Source organism: Oryctolagus cuniculus, chromosome 9, assembly GCF_051225735.1.
Source record: "Oryctolagus cuniculus isolate XC-2025 breed Fujian yellow rabbit chromosome 9, ASM5122573v1, whole genome shotgun sequence".
NCBI classification, from domain to species: Eukaryota; Metazoa; Chordata; class Mammalia; order Lagomorpha; family Leporidae; genus Oryctolagus; species Oryctolagus cuniculus.
The window spans coordinates 127,497,819-127,517,483 of NC_142875.1; positions in this window are offsets into that span (position 1 = coordinate 127,497,819).

Sequence of the window (19,665 nt, forward strand, 5' to 3'; positions counted from 1 at the left end):
ATTCCTCAGAACTCTGAAAATGGATCTACCGTATGACCCAACCATCCAAGACTGGGAATTTACCCAAACAAAATGAAATTAGCATATGAAAGAGTTATTTGTCCGGTTGCCCCTCTTCCAGGCCAGCTCTCTGCTGTGGCCAGGGAGTGCAGTGGAGGATGGCCCAAGTCCTTGGGCCCTGCACCCCATGGGAGACCAGGAGAAGTACCTGGCCCCTGCCATCAGATCAGCACGGTGCGCCGGCTGCAGCGGCCATTGGAGGGTGAACCAACGGCAAAGGAAGACCTTTCTCTCTGTCTCTCTCTCTCACTGTCCACTCTGCCTGTCAAAAAAAAAAAGAGAGAGAGTTATTTGTGCCCCTATGTTTACTGAAGCTCAATCCACATTAGCTAAGACATAGAATCAACCAGGATGCCCATTGACTAATGATTGGATAAGCAAAATGTGGTATATATGCACTATGGAATACTACTCATCCATAAAAAAGGATGAAATCCTGTCTTTCACAACAACACGGGTGTTAACTAGAAGCCAGTATACTTAGTGACATAAGTCAGACTCAAAAAGACAAATACCATACACTGTCCCTGATCTGTGCTAACTACAGACTACACAAAAATGTAATGTAAATGAGCAAAGCTGACATTCTTAGAATTATTATTTATAGCCCTTGTCCCCACTGTTGAGGAACAGTCTTTTTTACTTCTATTTGTTATTTTTAAGTAGTTGAGGGTTAATCTTACGATTATGAAATAAACTGAAAATATGTCATTGTAAAAATTAAATGAATAGGCCGGCGCCGAGGCTCACTTGGCTAATCCTCCGCCTGCGGTGCCGGCACCCTGGGTTCTAGTCCAGGTTGGACCGCCAAATTCTATTCCAGTTGCTCCTCTTCCAGTCCAGCTCTCTGCTGTGGCCCAGGAGGGCAGTGGAGGATGGCCCAAGTGCTTGGGCCCTGCACCCGCATGGGAGACTAGGAGAAGCACCTGGCTCCTGGCTTCAGATTGGCACAGCATGCCGGCCGTGGCAGCCATTTAGGGGGTGATCCAACGGAAAAGGAAGACCTTTCTCTCCATTTTTCTCTCTCTCTCACTGTCTAACTCTGCCTGTCAAAAAAAAAAATTAAATGAATAAGAAAGGAAGAAGGGTGGAGGGTGGGAACATGGGCCAAGAAGGAGGGTAGGGTGAGAAGTATCACTATGTTCATGAATCTGTAATGTATGAAATACATGAAATATGCTTTTCCTATATCAATTTTAAAAATTACTTATAAAAAGCAGAAAAAGAACTGGGCAAAGGATATGAAGAGGCATTTTTCAAAGGATGAAATGCAAATGGCCAAAAGACACATGAAAAGATGCTCAGGACTAGTAGCCATCAGGGAAATGCAAATGAAAAGCACCATGATGTTTCTCTTCACCCAGGTTAGAATGGCTATCATCCAACAATCAAAAAATAGCAAATTCCGGTGAGGATGTGAGGGGAAAGTTTCCTTAATACACTGTTGGTGAGAATGTAACCATGATGGAAGACAGTACGCAGATTCCTTAGAAATCTGAAAATACATCTACCGTATGACCCAGCCATTCTACTCTGGTAATGCTACCTAATGAAATGAAATTAGCATATGAGTTATCTACTCCAATTTTATAGCAGCTCAACTCACAACAGCTGAGATATGGAATCAACCCAGATGTCCATAAACTGATGACTGGATAAAGAAATTGAGGTACATATACACTACGGAGTACTACTCAGCCAAAGAGAAGAATGAAATCTGGGGCCAACACTGTGGCGTAGCAGGTAAAGCCACTTCCAGCAGTGCTGGCACACCATATAGGCACTGCTTCAAGTCCCAGCTCTTCTACTTCCAATCCAGTTCCCTGCTTATGGCTTGGAAAATCAGCAGAAGATGCTCCAAGTGCTTGAGCCCCTGCACCCACGTGGGAGACCAAGATAAAACCCTTAGCTCAGCGCTGGTCATTGCAGCCATTTGGGGAGTGAACCAAGTATTGGAAGACACATTTTGTTTGTCTCCCCACCCCTTCTCCCCCCCCCTTCCCTCTCCCTCTCTGCAATCTTTCAATTAAAATAAATCTATCTTTGGGGAAAAAAAAGAATGAAATCTTGTCTGTTGCAACAAAATGGATGCAACTGGAAAACATAATGCTTGGTAAAATAGGCCACACCCAAAAAAAGACAAGTAACATATGTTTTTCCTTATTTGTGGTTACTAATATACATAATACAAAAAAAATGTGGTTTAGTAAAATTGACATTCTGAAATTTGATTATTGTTTATAACCTTTGTCTATACTCTTGAGGGATGCTGGATTTCTACTTAGTACTTGTTGAATTCTTTATTTAGTGGAGGGTTAACCTTGTGATTATAAATTCAAAGTTATTGTAAAAATTAAAAGAAAAATAAGAAGAGGAAGGGGGTGGGAATGAAGAGAGGGGAGCAGAGGGTGGGAAGTTTGTGCTCTTAAAATTATATATACAAAACACATGAAATTGTTCCCTTTATATACATATTTTAAAAGGACTACCTAGGAGGGGAGGTAGAAATTTATTTTCTTTTCCTACTCCCTAGTGTGTGTGTGTGTGTGTGTGTGTGTGTTTATGTTTTTACAAGAAATGAAAACAAAATGGAAAAGAGCTAGAGACAAGTAGAGCTGAGAGACAATCACTTAAAACTTCAAGCTCAACACAAGGAATCACCAGCGCACTTTGCTCGGAGTCCGTGCCGGACCAGGGAAGATGCAATGAGGAACAAGACAGAGCAAGAGGAGACGCTGCAGGAGCTGCATCAGTACAGACGGTCACACACACTTAGGATCACTTAGGTCCCACATGGAGGTACGTTCAAGGTGAAGTGGATCTTGAGACACGTTTTTCTGTGGGCAGTATTCTAGATATGCTGTCATCGAGCTTCTGCCTGAATACTTCTGGTTATCCAAGCACCCACTCGATTTTTCATATCAACTGTTTCTTTGAGATGAAATTGTCCCCCTTGGATCCCAATATTTTAAGTATGATGCCCAATGGGTGAGGCAGGTAAAATTGAGTGAAGGGAGCTGGACCTAAGGCCATAACCCTCACGTGTAGAGGAACTTTGCAGGATAAACACAAGAACAACATTTCCTTTTTCAGAGAACGTATTTTTTTCACTTTCCTTCTTAAGCAATCATTTTGGCCTATGTGTTGATATTTCATATTAGTAGTAATTTCATGTTTGACAGTAAGACATTCCTTTCTTCTCTTGACTGTGAGAAAAACAACAATGTAAGTGTAATGGTGAGTGACTTCAGGTTAGGAATACAATAAGGAATGGGAGGGGCGATGGTAAATACTTCCTTTATCTACACCAGGGGTGCAGAACATCTCGCCCATGGGCCACGTAAGGCCTGTGAAATCATCTGGTAGAGCCCTGCCCAGGCATCTATAGGTGGGGCCCAAAGTTCAATAAATCTATACCAGGCTAATTTTTTTTTTGACAGGCAGAGCGGATAGTGAGAGAGAGAGACAGAGAGAAAGGTCTTCCTTTTGCCATTGGTTCACCCTCCAATGGCCGCCATGGCTGGCACGCTGCGGCCGGCGCACTGTGCTGATCCAAAGGCAGGAGCCAGGTGCTTCTCCTGGTCTCCCATGGGGTGCAAGGCCCAAGGACTTGGGCCATCCTCCACTGCCTTCCCGGGCCACAGCAGAGAGCCAGCCTGGAAGAGGGGCAACCGGGACAGAATCCGGCGCCCCAACGGGGACTAGAACCTGGTGTGCCGGTGCCGCTAGGTGGAGGATTAGCCTATTGAGCCGCGGCGCCGGCCTATACCGGGCTAATTTTTAAGTTGATAATTTTTTATGACCCATGGATGATGCTAAAAATACCCAAATGGTCATTGGTAAGAAAAAGTTTTGCCATGCCTGAATCAGATAGTCAAAAAAGTCATGGTGCCAGCCAAGATATTTGAAATATCTTGTGATATTTCAAAAAAAGTCATGGTGCCAGCCAAGATATTTGAAATATCTTGTGATATTTCAAAAAAAGCCAGAAATGAGATTCCTACATAAAGTCTGCCTCTTGGATACTGGCACATCAAGCATGTGACTACTAATCTGGAGTTCACTGACTCAACACACTAGGCCCTAAGGCAGCCCATTTATTACAGCTGAATAGGCAGTGGTTCCAAAGATAAGTATTGGGAATTTGGTAAAGTCTGCAACAAAATGGCAGCAAGGAGTTCCCTAGGACTATGGAGCACCTGAAATGGGGCCAGTCCAAACTGTCTTGCCCTACAAACATAAAACATACCATGGATTTTTTTAAAAATGAATTTATTTAGTTATTTGAAAGGTAGAGTTACAGACAGAGGGAGGGAGAGACAGAGGGAAAGATCTTCCAGCCACTGGTTCACTCCCCAAATGGCCACAGAGGCTCAAGCTAGGAGCCAGGAGCTTCTTGTAGGTCTCCCTTGCGGGAGCAGGGGCCCAAGCACTTGGAACATCTTCGACTGCTTTCCCAGGCCATAAGGTGGAGAGCTGGTTCAGAAGAGAAGCATCCGGGACACGAACCAGCACCCGTAGGGGATGCTGGCACTGCAGGCGGAGGCTTAGCCTACTAAGCCACAGCACCAGCCCCCAAACAATGGATTTTGAACAAAGAAATAATGTGAAAAATCTCATTAATGATTTTTGAGTACTGATTACAGATGTAAAAGATAATATTTTGGATATATTTAATAATTAATTCCATCTGCTTCATAGTCCTTTTTTAAAACTTTTCTATTTATAATAAGAGGCAGAGTTTCCATCCACTGGTTCTTTCCCCAATTGCCTGGAATGTCCGAGGCTGGTCCAGGACTGAATCTGGGAGCAGGGATCCAGGAGGTGCACCCGTGCATGGCAGGAACACAGTGACCTGAGCCATCAGCACAGCCTCCCCGAGTCTGTATCGGCAGGAAGCTGGAGGGAGGAGCTGGAGCTGTGAACTGAACCTGGGTATTCTCACCGTGGGTCGCAGGCATCTTAACCCACCAGCCCAACACCCACGCACACTCTTCCTCACACGCCTCCTTCCTTCACCTTACTACTGAAACGTTTAACATTACTTAGGTATGGGGCGGGCATCGTGTGGCTAGGATGTCTCTTGGGACACCTGCATCCCACATCAGAAGGCCTGAGCTCCACTCTCAATTCCAGCTTCCTGCTGATGCACACCTTGGTAGCTAACAGGTGGCGCTCAAATAATCATGCCCCTGCCACCCACTCCAGAGACCACAAGTGAGTCCCAGGCTCCTGGCTCCAGCACAGCCCAGCTCCAGCTGCCGTAGGCATTTGGGGAGTGACAACAGAGGAGAGATTTTTTTTTCTGTCTCTATGCCTATTGAATAAGTCAATTTTTTTTAAATAAGCACAAATGAAATTTTTTGTTTTTTGAGTTCAAATAATAGCTAGTGAACACCATTTTTAAGACATTAAAATATTTGTCGCTCCCCCTCTTCGCGGAGGAACGACACAGGACCCTGCGCTGTTCTTTCGTCTGCTTGACCCTCCCCGGGTTTGCTGCTGGTTCTTCCCGGGTTGGCTACTGTCCCTTCCACCTCCGTGGAAGGGCAGTTCCCCCGGCCACATTCCCCACTTCCGCAGGGGAGCGGCACACCGCCGGCCGGCTCTTCTCGGGGGCTGCACAGGTGTTCCTTCAGCTAGATGTTCCCCTTAGATGTTCCCTGGTGCATGCCGTCTTTCTCCTCCTTTATAGTCCTCCTCCGCCAATCCCAACTCGGCTGCCCACACGCCGAGTACGCTGCTCTCCTCCAATCAGTAGCAAGTCCTACAGTTTATTGGTTGAACTGGAGGCAGCTGTGTGGAAGCTGTTTACTTCTCTCCCAGCGCCATATTGTGGGAGAGCAGATGCATAGAATAAGTCTTAATTCCAGTAACTCAGTCCAGTCTGGGCTGCTCCCCACAAATATTCTCTTTATAAATAATATACTAAATCTTTATTTCCCCTTGTAAGTGATTACAACCGCTTTTAGTGAACTTCCAGGCTGAATAGGTTTTATAAATTATTTAGCATCATTTTCATTATAAATCCAAACAAAGGTCCAGTCTTTGATTGCGGGAAAATGATGCCCCAAGATGTTTAAACAAACAAGCATCGCCCAAGGGGCCCGGATCTCACTGACTTCTTAAACGAAATTTATACTTCATGTTTTCCTGATCCTGCTATCTATTTATAGTATTTATGATGAAGCACTGTGAATACTCTGAGAGGACCATAGAAAAGCTAGCACGCCATTCAGAGTCAGGGTGACACACTATGGGACCTATCAATTACACTCCAAGTTATCCCACAAATAACCTAGTTACAAAAATAAGATTGTTGGTTTATATAGCAGAGGCATTCTGATCTGCAACTCTCGTTTGGTGATGCCCTGACTTGGGGCTGTCTGGTCCCCGTGGGTCCCATTACAACAATCCGAGGCATCCGCTCTAAGCCAGCTGGAATGGGTACCTGATTCTCTCAGGCCAAAGCATGTCCAAGAGGCATGTGAGCACATTTTCCTAAGCACTCAGTGTGCGCAGCTTTGACTTCTATCTGTGCCTAAGACAGATCTTCCGCTGTCACGGCACCATTGTCATTTTCCTTTCTCCTTCCCTGTCCACAATTAGTTTTTCTTCTTTACAGATCCAAGTCATAATTTTCCTGCATCCAGAAGCTTATAAATACCTTCCTTACGCCTGTGTGAACACCTGTGGCAAGTGCAGCCGTATGTTCCTTAACCACGAAGCGCACTGGGAGGCACTTACAGTGCTGGGAACACCATAAAGACAGCCAGGACTTCACTAGGCAACGGAATCCCACAGGGCCACCTTCGTGAATGGAGTCTGACGGAAACACTAAGTGTCACGTGACCACACTGAGGTCAACAAAACCTCCTTCCGCCAAAGTGCCAAAGAACCCAATGCCCTGTCTCCCTCACAGGCTCTTCCTCTGACAGGTACAACAGCATCTCGGCTTAGGCTGGGATCCTCTGAACTCAGAAAGGAGATGGTTCCTGCTACTACACAGCACCACCCATTATGTACCAACAAACCATAAAGAGGAAAATTGGGACCACTGTGGATGCTGCCACCACTCTGGTCCCCCGGTGAGTTACATTCAGTCCAGACAGGAGAGCAACAGCCTCCAAAGTGCATTTCTATACTTACTACTTAACAATCAAGACGCATTATAATCTGTGTCCACTCATGTGTAGTGTGATCAAATATGTATTCATAATAGAGGTAATGACAATGCAAAAGAAATATTTAACATGTGTAAAGCCTCACGGCTGTGCAAAATTCAAAAATTTTACTTCATATACATATTTATGATGCTCAGAGATGAAGCAATGAATAAGAGATTTCTAAGCATAAATATCCATAAGCTAAAATACTGTAGGGAAATGGAATGAAAGCATTTCTTTCAGGGGAAAAGGGATGTAAAATAACCCGGCTGCAAAGCAAGAGCCTCTTCATGTTTGTGCAGATGAGAGATGGTGGCACCTCGCATCCCCACAGCATTCACAACCCACCAGGTCCAGGTAAAGCAACGATGCTAAGGTTTTATTTTAAAATGTCAGTACATACGATGAACCGAAAATCCTCTTTACTTAAAATCATGATGCAAATCTTAGCCTATAAGAGGGGATTGGATACATAATTTTTTACAGTTCTTTCAGGAGGCACAGAAGTAAAATGCTTCTGCCATCAACTCACCAGCATGGCTGACAGCGGGTCACTGGCGGTATGTTACCTGGCTCTGAACGTCAGCGCTGTAGCTCTGGTGAGCGACTTTTTTGAGTCCAACTGAAAATTCATGCTTAGAATACTCTGGAGACGACTGTTAGGGGGAGGAACAAATGAGCAGGGTGGTAACCATCTTCATTCAAAGACTGCAGAGAGGGAGGGCGGGAAGCTGTGGGTGACCTTGGCTGAGTAATCCTGAGCTGAAACGGTTTAGGTTGGATTCTAAGGACAAAGGGAATTCTGTTAATAAAATGATCTGGCTTTTTTTTTTTTTTAAAGAAAGTTCAGCAGGCTTTGATACTCCATGAAAAGAATCCATGGCAACAAGATACAAGGAGCAGCGGAGTCGGCAGCAGATACCCAGGTACCCACACAGGGAAGGGTGCGAGGCAGGGCCAGGGCATTGACAAGAGAGAGGTGCAGGAAGCAGTCAAGCAAACCAGTGACGGGAACCACGCTCGGGAACGAAAAACAAGAGACCTCAGCTCAGATCTCTAAGGAGGAAGAGAGGGGGGAAAAAGGCAAAGATGCACTTTATAAGAAAATAAGATTAGGGCTTGGCGTTGTGATGTAGTGGGTAAAGCCGCTGCCTGCAACACCAGTATCCCAGTGTGACGCCGGCTCATGTCTCAGCTGCTCCACATCTGATCCAGCTCCCTCCTCATGTGCAGTGGAAAACAGCCCGGTGTGAAGCGACATCCAGGGCAGACCCAGATGAAGCTGCTGGCTCCTCCTGTCTTTGGTGTGGCTCAGCACTGGCCATCTGGGGAGTGAAGCAGTGGATAGAAGATCTCCCCCCTCCCTCTGTCTCTCTCTCTCCCTAACTCTGCTTCCAAAATGAACAAATAAATCTTCAAAAATACATTAATAAGAAGAAATTAGACTCTTTAAAAAACTTACAGGAAGGCATTTCATGCAGTAGTTATAACACTGCTTTGGGGGCCAAAGCTGTGGCACAGCGGATTAAGCCGCTGTCCACAGGGCTAGAGTCCCATACACACAGGTTCGAGTCCTGGCTGCTTTACTTCCAATCCAGCTCCCTGCTACTGTGCCTGAGAAAGTGGCAGAAGATGGCCCCAGTCCTCGGCCTCCTGCACCCACGTGGAAGACCCAGATGGACTCCTAGGCTTCGGTCTGGCCCAGCCCAGCCACTGAGGCCATTTGGGGAACGAACCAGTAGAAGGAAGATGGCCCTGTTTCTCTCTCTCTCTCCTCCACTTTCTGTAACCTTGCCTTTCAAATTAATAAATGAATAAATAAATCTTTAACAACAACAAAAAAGACACCGCTTGGGATGCCCAGATCCAATATTGGAGTGCCTGGCCGAAGTTCCAGTTCATTTGCTCTGTTTCAGCTTTCTGCTAATGGGTACCTATGAGGACGCGGCTGAAGCGCTTGGGTCCAGGCCACACGTGTGCGAGACCTGGATTGACTTCTAGTTCCTGGGCTTGACCTAGCCAAGTCCTGGCTACTGCAGGCATCTGGGGACTGAACCAACAGATGGGAACTACTCTGCCTCTCAAGAAATAAATTTAAGAGTCATAATTAAAGATCATTCAGACAAAAAGGCACAATGAGAAATGCTTGTTCTTGGTTGAATTAGGAACAAAAATCAGACCACAACTCAAAACAAGAAAGCAGGGAAATTTTTCTTTAAAAGAAGCTTAAATTAATATAGTCAGGGTGTTTCACCTTCCGTATTAATTATGCAATGAACAGGTATTTAATTGGTATCTACCAGGTACAAGGCCCTCTTGGTGTCCCAGGAGAAAAACTAGACTAACACACACCTGTCCCTGCCCTCTATGTGTTTCCACCTTATGAGAAAGCAAAAGAACCTAAAAATTAAAAACAAGTTCTACAAGATCCAAGGCTGTGTTGTGACACCAGCAAGAACCTCTTCAAGGAATGGAGAATAACTCCACTTTGGGTAGATGGGGAAGAATCTAGCCGATTCTTCAGCACTTCTACAAATCTTCCTGTATGTATTTCAGGCCAGCAGAGCCTCTGTCTCCACCCTCAGCCCTGCCCGGTGATCTCGCCAAAGGTTTCCTGCAAGCACTGCTGGCGTCTGAAGCTCCCCCAGCTCTGTCCACCCGCACGGACGAGAGCAGCCTGCAGTGCGAGGGGGGTTGCATGTTGCCTGTTCCCATGCATGTTCACCTGGTCATGAGTTCACCGTCCTTCTGTGTTTCTCAGCATCCCACAATTCCACGTTCACGGTCACAGAATGAGGACTGCCTGTCCTGGTATCACATTCGAGGCTTTCGTACTCGGGCCTCAGTTTCCCTTCCAGCTGTGTTCCTCTCTTCCTCCCACCCTACGCACTGTCAATCACTCCACGCACTTGTCACTTCCTGCCTCCCTTACCAGGAATACCCTTTATTGGCCCTGATGTCCCTGTTGCTTTGCTCCTGCGGCTTCCTCTGCCTGGAACACACCTTTCTCTTTCCAGTCCTGACTTCGCGTTTCCTTGACTTCCGCTTCCTGAAGCCCTACGCTGCCCTTGAGTCTCCTTCCACAGGCCAGCTCTTCCCCGACTCCTTCCCAGACCTGCCAGTCAAAATGACTCCCTTTCTTGGGCTTCCTCAGGCAATTACTGCTTCTGTTATGACTTGGCAGTGTTTCTCGCACCCTATTTAATTCTCTCCTTTGACTTGACATCAGGGAGTGAACCCCCTGCCATTGGAATGGCACCTGACACCCAGGAGGAACTCAGAGAACATTGCTTAACCAGCATCAAGCGTGAGCTCTGGGCATCACAGTGCTCAGCACTGCAGCTGGGAACTGGCAGACTGGGACGCTGGCACCTGCTTGGCGTCTCATGAGGGCCATCTTGCTGCGTGGTAACACGGCAAAGAGCTCAACGCATGACAGTGAGCCGCGAGCACGCTCTCCCTCCCTCATTTTATGAAGCCACTAATGCCATCGCAGGAACCCCACCCTTGTGACCTCAACCTGCCCTGATCACCCTCCCAGAGCCCCCACCTCCTATTACCACTCACACATGAACTTAGGGATTGTTTCAAACACATGAACTCAGGGGCGACAGGTGCACCCCACAGCAGGAGTGTTCTCTCCCTACACAGAACAGTCGCATGAGGTAGGGCTGACCTGCTCCTTGGCAGAGGACAAGATGAAGTTCAGAGACTCTCAGATCAGCTGGCCCATGAGCAAACAACCAGCAGGGGCAGAAGTGTGGATGATAATGACAATCATGCCATTAAGCCTCCTCTCATGAGGAAAGTTACCAAAATGACATCCAGAAAATTATCATCGCTGGTCACTGGTCATTGATTCTCCCACGCCTGCTCTTTCAGCTGCCCTGGCCCCTCGCCTGTGTGACCTCTGGCTTTGTCCTTGAAGCACATCCTGAACCATCTCCCACCCCTACTCTTGACAAAACAGACTGCTTCTTCCATTACCTGGTTCTTTGCAAATATGCCTTAATTTTAGCACTGCACCTTGGTAAGTCACTGTGCCTCTCTCTTGACAGCCATTAATCTGATTAATCACCCCAATACCCACAGTTCAACCCAGTGACTGCACTTGGCACTTGCTCCAAAAATACTTTCAAGAAATAATTGAATGATGAATTTTGATGATGCTCATTGACTCTTCATAGAGCAAGGTTTAAAATCCAATTAAACTTGGAAACCCTGCCCTGTCCTCCCTCAGTCCCTATGCCAAATCACTTTATACTTTTATGACCTTGAGTGTTTGCCCAAGACTGGACAGTTCCCATGCAGAGATCAGGACATGACAGTTGATAAATGCATCCATGATTCTGGGGCAGGGGAGAAGGGGTGATTCTGGAGGGGTGCCTGTTAAAAGCAGATAAATCTATGTCACTGGCTCCATACATGGACCTGCCTCTGGGAACATAATCCCCCAAGTGATACCAGGTCTGTGTCTGAAAACACACTGTTCTAAACCAGTGGAGGCCTTGCGCTGAGGAGTGAAAACTAGATGAAGCCTCGGCATGGCTTTGGTCTTGCTCTGTTTCGTTTTCAAGGGGGAGGCATTCATTTCAGTCTTTGTGTTAGCCCGTCAGGTTCCTAACTGCAGGAACGAGTGACATGAGAATCTTAAATCAATTAAGCCAAAAATCATTGATTATAAAAGAGGGTCACTTCCAGTGGCCGCTTATTACACTCTAGGGCTGAGTTGAGGTGTGAGATGGCCACACCTGTACAACAATGAGCTGTGTCACAGACTACAAGTGTCTCCTGTGGGTCGCATGTTTACTCTTAGAATGAGCTCATTAACTTTTTTACTGGAGCAATGGAATATCTCCGTTGAAAAAAAGGAAATCTGATGACTGTAATTTGGGGATTCATGGAATTCAGGAAAAGAACAAGGATAAGACATTGCAGCTTCAAGTTCATAGAAAAAATGGAATTAAAAGAAAATTTATGGCTGGCACCGCTGCTCACTAGGCTAATCCTCCGCCTTGTGGCGCCGGCACACCGGGTTCTAGTCCTGGTCGGGGTGCCGAATTCTGTCCCGGTTGCCCCTCTTCCAGGCCAGCTCTCTGCTGTGGCCAGGGAGTGCAGTGGAGGATGGCCCAAGTGCTTGGGCCCTGCACCCCATGGGAGACCAGGATAAGTACTTGGCTCCTGCCATCGGATCAGCGCGGTGCGCCGGCCACAGCACGCCGGCCTTGGTAGCCATTGGAGGGTGAACCTACAGCAAAAAAGGAAGACCTTTCTCTCTGTCTCTCTCTCTCACTGTCCACTCTGCCTGTCAAAAAAAGAAAAAAAGAAAAAGAAAATTTTGGCCGGTGCCGCAGCTCAGTAGGCTAATCCTCCGCCTGCGGCACCGGTACTCTGGGTTCTAGAGTCGGTTGGGGTGCCGGTTCTGTCCCAGTTGCTCCTCTTCCAGTCCAGCTCTCTGCTGTGGCCCAGGAGTGCAGTGGAGGATGGCCCAAGTGCTTGGGCCCTGCACCCGCATGGGAGACCAGGAGGAAGCACCTGGCTCCTGGCTTCAGATCGGCACAGCACGCCGGCTGTAGTGGCCATCTGGGGGGTGAACCAACGGAAGGAAGACCTTCCTCTCTGTGTTTCTCTCTCACTGTCTAACCCCGCTTGTCAAAAAAAAAAAGAAAGAAAAAGAAAAAGAGAATTTTATTGAGGCACAAAAATGTGAAATCCACATAGTTACTTAAGATATGCATTTTTACATGAACACTCTGAGATCCCTCCTATATACGTGGACTTCAAAATATTTTTGCACCAAAATAAATTTATATTTCAATTCCATTCCCATGAACTTTGTGAAGTATCCTTGTAGACATTTCTAAAATAATTATAGTGATAGTAATTATCACTTGAGATGCATGAGCTCGGTTGTAAACATCAAAAAAAATACAAAGTAATTTCCATTATTTCATCTATTGTACATGTGACACAACCAAGACACAGCCCAAGTCCACAAGTAGTCAACATCACAACGATTACCTGACCCCAGGCAAACCAGCAGCAGAGATCACATACACTCATGACGGGAACACTATTGTGAAATCTGCATCTTCATTGAAAAACATATTAGGAACATCTTGCCATGTCACTACAAATGATATATGTCTTTTTTAAATGACTACATAGTATGTATTTATAAGAATGAAAGATAATTCATTCACCCAGCATCCTACAGTAGGATATGCAATGGCTTCAATTTTGAAAGTGTAAATAACTCTGATGCACATTATAAACTTTTTTAAATTCCTCATCACTATAACTGTTTATGAAATGAAATATTACCAAATGAGATATTACCAAACTGCATCCCACTAATTTTTCTGTTTATTGCAAAAATAACTAGAGCACTGTCAATACAAGCATTACTGGAAGAGACTCCATCCTTCAAGTCCAGCAGGTGCATGCTGTAGAAACATACTTGCTCAAACAACAGGACATGCACTCAATGGCACATTTTCACTTAAAGTTCACATGAAGACAGGTTCATGGAGGCTAAGCGGCCTGAGCCGCACAGTGGTCATGCAGAAACAGAGCTCTATCGCTAGACCCTGAGTCCTGGGGTCGTTGCACCTCACCGTTGGTGGTCCATGCTAACCTGCGGCTGGATGACCGATTATCTGTGGGGCAGAATCAGGGCTTACATGTCTGTATTCAGCTCCCTTACAACTGCTGGCCTTATAGTATGGAGTCTCCTGAGTGTGTCTGCCAGCCAGCGAGCCTTGCCTGGGTCCACAGACGATACTCTTAACAGCTGGATTGCACTAGGCATGAAGATGGAGTAGAAAGACAGGGGTGGTGGGAAAGAATGTTGAGTTGGTCCCATTGATGTGAGCAGTGACCTGGGACCACATGGAGTAGGTCAGGATGGTACCCCAAGATGACCCACACTGCCAATACTGGCTCCTGACAGTTGGATACTTCCCCAAGATCAGTTCTGTGGTAATTCTGCATGAGCATCAGTAGACATTACATCTTTGAGGTCCATCTTGCATCCTGTGTGATTATGTCTTAGGCAAATAATCATAGAAGGAAAGATTCTCTGTTTCCCAAATGTTCTATTGTTCAGCTTTTTTGCTGACTATAATGAAATGCCTGAGGCAGGCTACTCTACAAAGAAAAGGGGTTTATTCTGGATGATTCTGGAGGTTCACAGCCCCATCTTTAACCGCCATAACTGGATTAAGCTGTCTCCCTTCAAGGACAGAAGCCAAGCTCAAAAGGACAAATATTCAACACATTCTATAACACATTCTATAAACACATGGATAAATTTTACAGTTGAAGATACACTGATGAGAAGATGCCACATGTCTTTTCCCTAAGTTCGATATCTTCGCTCTCAGGCCATCATACCTTCTCCAGAATCTGAAATATATTTTCTTTACAACCATCTCAAACCCCCCATTCCTTCACAGTGTGGAGCCCCCAGGGCAGGTACTTTTGGTGTGACTGTAAGGCAATGAGACACACCATCGTTGTTCATGTCAAAGACACCAGTCATTAAGCCCATTAGAGTTAATGACACCCATAATTAAATCTATTAGAATCCCACACATCACACAGGAGGATCAGTTGGTAGTTTTTAGTGACATGTCATATTCAAAGTCAAGAACAGCTTTATTTAGCAGTCCATTTTCATGAAGAAATTAAGCATACGCATTTCCACCTGCAGATTGTTAATGATAAGAATCACGGAGGCATGTTACAAGTTTAAGCACATACCGAGATTTACTTCCTCTATTAAGTCCATAAATAGCAGCCATTTGACATGCAGACTGAGGCTTTAATAGGAGTAATTACAGAGCTCTATCTCTTTTGAACTTTTTTTCCTGCATTGACTTATTCACTGCCTTATCAGATGAAGACTTTTATCTGAGGGCTGAGGGGCAGGTGTGGGTTTGTTTTGTGTGTGTGTGTGTTTTCTAAAATTCTCCATGTCTTTATAGTTAACATGAAGATGGCAGGTGCAGTATCAAGTGGCAACAGGCTAGGACAAGCCATGACATTCTGATCACATTGCTGCCTAGCCGTGTTGCACCTGGGAGATGGCTTAATAACCTGGCGCGCTTTCAGCTCTCTGTAAACCCCAGCACATAAAAAAGGGACAGAACTCCATTATGCGTTGACTCAGGTCATGCGCGCTGTGCATTTACAGCAAAGACCCGGAAGCTTCCCAAAGCCGTGGGTCTGAGGACCTGCCCCTGGCATGAATGAGGGGACTTCCTCTGTGTCCTCTCAGCTGATGGGAGGCAGTGCAGCGCCTGCCTTCCCGTTCAAGAACAACTGCAACCCCTCTCCTTCCCACTCCTCCATCTACCCAGCCTTTGCCTCCTTCCTTCGCTTTGTCTTAGCAACAGCAGAAGGATGTGAGCGCTGATGGCAGACACAGGTGCGCTCAGAGCCTCTGCATCCGCTTACACCGAACCCTGTCCCCTCTGTCTTATGACTCCCCAGTCCCTGGATGCCAAGCTCCTTTCTCTCCTCTGCATCCTGTCACTGCTGGGCCTGGCTTTTCTCAAGGAAGGCAACTGGATAATCCTCCCTGAGCTTCATTACAAACCAATGCGAGTTCTACACAGGAAATAACACTACTCACACGGAGCTCTGCAGCCCCAGGACTAAGCATTCAAACCCTGTGCTTTTCAAAACATTTACATCTGACATCCAGCAACTCTGCCTACAGGAGAACACTCATTCATTCATTCATTCATCCAGTAAGAATCCACATTACTGCCTTCTCCTGGGCACTAGGGATAAAACCAAGAAGAAGCTATAAATGGACGACTCCTGCCCTCAGACAGCTGGCAGCACAGTGGGGAAGCACACACCATGCAGTGTTCACAGCGTAAGGGACTCTGGTGAGAAAGCTTCCAAGGACATGTCTAACACGCCATGCGGGTCTGTGACAGGCAGAGTGGCCAACAGCAGCTTACATTGCTTTGGTGCAGGCCATGCACCCAGCAAGCCTCGTAGCAACCTTGTGAAACACAGCCTGTCCTGACCTTCATTATACAGACGAGGAAACTGAAGCTCACAGAATCGCAAGTCCACAGTGCACCGGCTACCGATGGACGCACTCAGAACTGCATGCAAGTCTATGTACCTCTGAAGACTACTTGGGAGGCAGAGATCACCTCTACCCCTCCACTTTGTTCACAGGTGGGTTCCCTGACAGGGTCTAGGGACTGAACTAACACGATGCAGATGAACAGGAGAAAACCATACATGTTTTATTTATTTTCCATATACATGAGGACCCTGAAAAGGGTGTGAAAATCCAAGGAAATGGCCAAAGTAGCATGCTTTTATACATTTGAGACAAAGAGCAATAAGTCCAGAAAGAAATCACATGACGAAGGGATTTATGATAATAAATTCTGGGGAAGCTGCTGGCAGACCTTTGAGAGGGGGCATATCTAGTGGGAGACGGACGGCAGGGGTTACTGGAGTTTGTTTATTCAGGACCACAGCAGCACCCGTTCTCAGTCTCCAGTGATAAGGACTATTCTCTCACCCTGGTGCGGGAGAAAACTTCCCTCCCAAAAGAATCTGTACGGCTTGCTGCAGGTAGGAAAACCACATTGAATCACCTTTTGTGCACCTACAGTTCCTGCAAAGACGGAAGCTCAAAAGCACCATTCTACCAAGCTAGCGTGTTTTGAGACAGCAGGTCCTTCCCTCTTTGAGGTCTCTGTCCCTGACGCACGTGCTCTCCGCATCCCATGGAGGCAACATACGTAAGGGTCGGAGCCCTCCTCTACATCTGTGGCCAGGCTCTGTGCTCAGGTTCGGGTGGGAATGCACCCCGAAGGCCCTTGTGTTGAAGGCTTGGTCCCCCAGGGTGGTGCTATCAGGTGGTGACAGAACCTAGGACCTGGCCTGGTTCAAGGTTCTTAGGTCGCTGGGACCCCTCACCAGCACCTGCATCATCATAGGATTTTCAGACTTTCAGTCTCTGAAATGGCAAGCTAAGAAAATCCCTTTCCTAGCAGCTTACTTCAAGTATCTCAGTGCACTCATGAAAATCACTGAGACAGCCCGGGTGCACATGTGCACCATCAGATAGGCTCAGTAGATCCAGGGTTCTTAGAGTTAGGGATAATGGGTCCCACAGCAGTTAAAAGATGGTCCAAACTGTTAGATGCTCTTTTCAGAGAGAGGGTGTGTGTGTGTGTGTGTGTTTCGTCCCACTGAAGCTAGGCAGCCTCCGTGACTACTCTGATCAATAGCACATGACAGAGTGGCATTGTCTGAGTTTCCAGACCCCCGCCTTCAGACACTGGCAGTTTCTACTTCCCCTCTCTTGCAAAATTCATTCTGAGAGAAGTCAACCACCATGTGAGAAATCCAACTACCCTGAGACTGCCATGCTGTGAGGAAGCTCAAGCTAGACACGTGAGGAGGCTGGGCTGAGACACAGACACTGGACCTACCTTAGCTGCTGGAGCCATCACAGTCCAGGTACCAGAAATGAACACAAAACTGTATCAGTCACTCCAGCCCCACCAGACTCAACAAGAAGAAAAACTGAAGAACCAAGTCAACAGACCAAACCACAGCCACAGACATGTGCAGTGTCACCACTGGGCACACAGGAGACATAGCCTGTGCCCTGCCTGTGTCCTCACCCCGTGCTGCGAGACTTCTAGCTATTGGGCGGTTTATTCTAGATTTTGTAGTGCTTGTTACATAGCAGAACCCGGAGCATCTGATGGAAGCAATGGACGCTCTCGCCAGAGCAGGTGTGCATCCACACACAAATTCACACAAAATCTTAGGGCCTGCCTCCCGGATTCATCTGATTCTGGACAAAGCATCTGGCCACTGCACAGTTTTGGAAGTGTTTAGTTCTAGGATTCAGGCCAAAGCAAAATAAAGCAGCAAAAAGAACAAATGCTGTTCACACTGCTGTGTTTGAAGGGAAACTGATTCCTAAATTGAACCCATGATGCAAGCATGGAAGGACGTCTCTTTAACAGGCGTCTTCCAGCAGGAGGGACACTTTGGCAGTTTCTCTTTTCAATAAATGATGAGTCAATGACTAACATAAGGTAAGGCGTGCTCACTCTGCAATTAGCACGCACGTTCCTGCTGCCACAAGCATGCTTCCGTGCGGCTGTGTGCGTGGGGGTGAGCGTTTTCTCCAAGCTCTGCACCTACACGTGGAGCGGCTGAGCTGCGGGGGAGCCCTAGGCAGGCTGGACCACATCCAGAGAGGCCGCGCCGCAGCCTGGGCGTGACGTTCCCAACCACGCCGGCAGTGAGGCCCTGTTCCACCTCCGACCCCAGCGCAGTAGCACCTGACTTTTAACTTCGGTGAATGAGATGGGGATGAAGGGGATTCCCAGACACATGCAAGCAAATGTGCTCACAGTTCAATGTGTGACTCAGCTGTCAGTAACAGGGTCACGGTAATTCAGTGATATACTGGTTTAACGAAAAACTCAGAAGTTAAAATTAGGAGGAAAAGCAATGTGTGTTAAGGGCCTATGTCTCAGTATGCATATGTGTGTATAGATGTGTGCATAGGTGTAGGGAGTATGGAGAACCATGCATCTGACTACACATAGTGTGTATGTGTGCATGTGCTATGGGGAGTAGTGGTATGGTAACTGTTGTAGTACTATTTAAGATGGATTAAGTCCTATGCTTTACATAAGGAAGTTAATAACTGAAACTGGAAAATCAGGAAATCTGAGTATGAGATTATTCAGAAACAGGGGCACCAATCTCTCCAAAACAAAAAAGGGGCAGAAAGATGAGAATGGCCGCCTCCTGGACCAAGTCATGGGAGCACCAGGCACTGCTATCACCGTCCGTCCTGGGTTTCCGTTGACTTTGTTCTCCCTAAATGCCACATGAACCACGGGCTGGTGGAGCCCTGCCCTGCCCAGCCCACAGCAGCAGGGAGCCAGCCCTCCATGGCTGAGAGCCAGAGGTAGCTGTCTCCTCCACAGAAGCCTTCAAACAGCTGCTACCCCTCATCACACCGAGGACCAGGACACAAGTTTCCTGAGTCCCCGGGAGCCTCGCAGTCCCTGAGAAGGGCCCAGTTTGGGTTCTGTGTATGTGTCTGGCTGTGCCCATCTGTCCACCTGTCTGGCTTCGTCCCTGTGCATCTTCCAAGTCCAGCATCACCTGCAGCAGCCGTGATGCCTGGGGAAGAGAAGCCGGAGTCAGTTCTGGGTGACCGTCTCCTCCCTCCTCCTCTGCTTCTCTCCCTGCCTTTCTGCCTGAATGGGGTCAGATCAGAAAGGAGAAGCTCTAGGGCCGGCGCTGTGGTGTAGCAGGTAAAACTGCCGCCTGCAGTGCTGTCATCCCATCTGGGCACCGGTTCAAGTCCTGGCTGCTCCACTTCTGATCCAGCTCTCTGCTACAGCCTGGGAAAGCAGTGGAG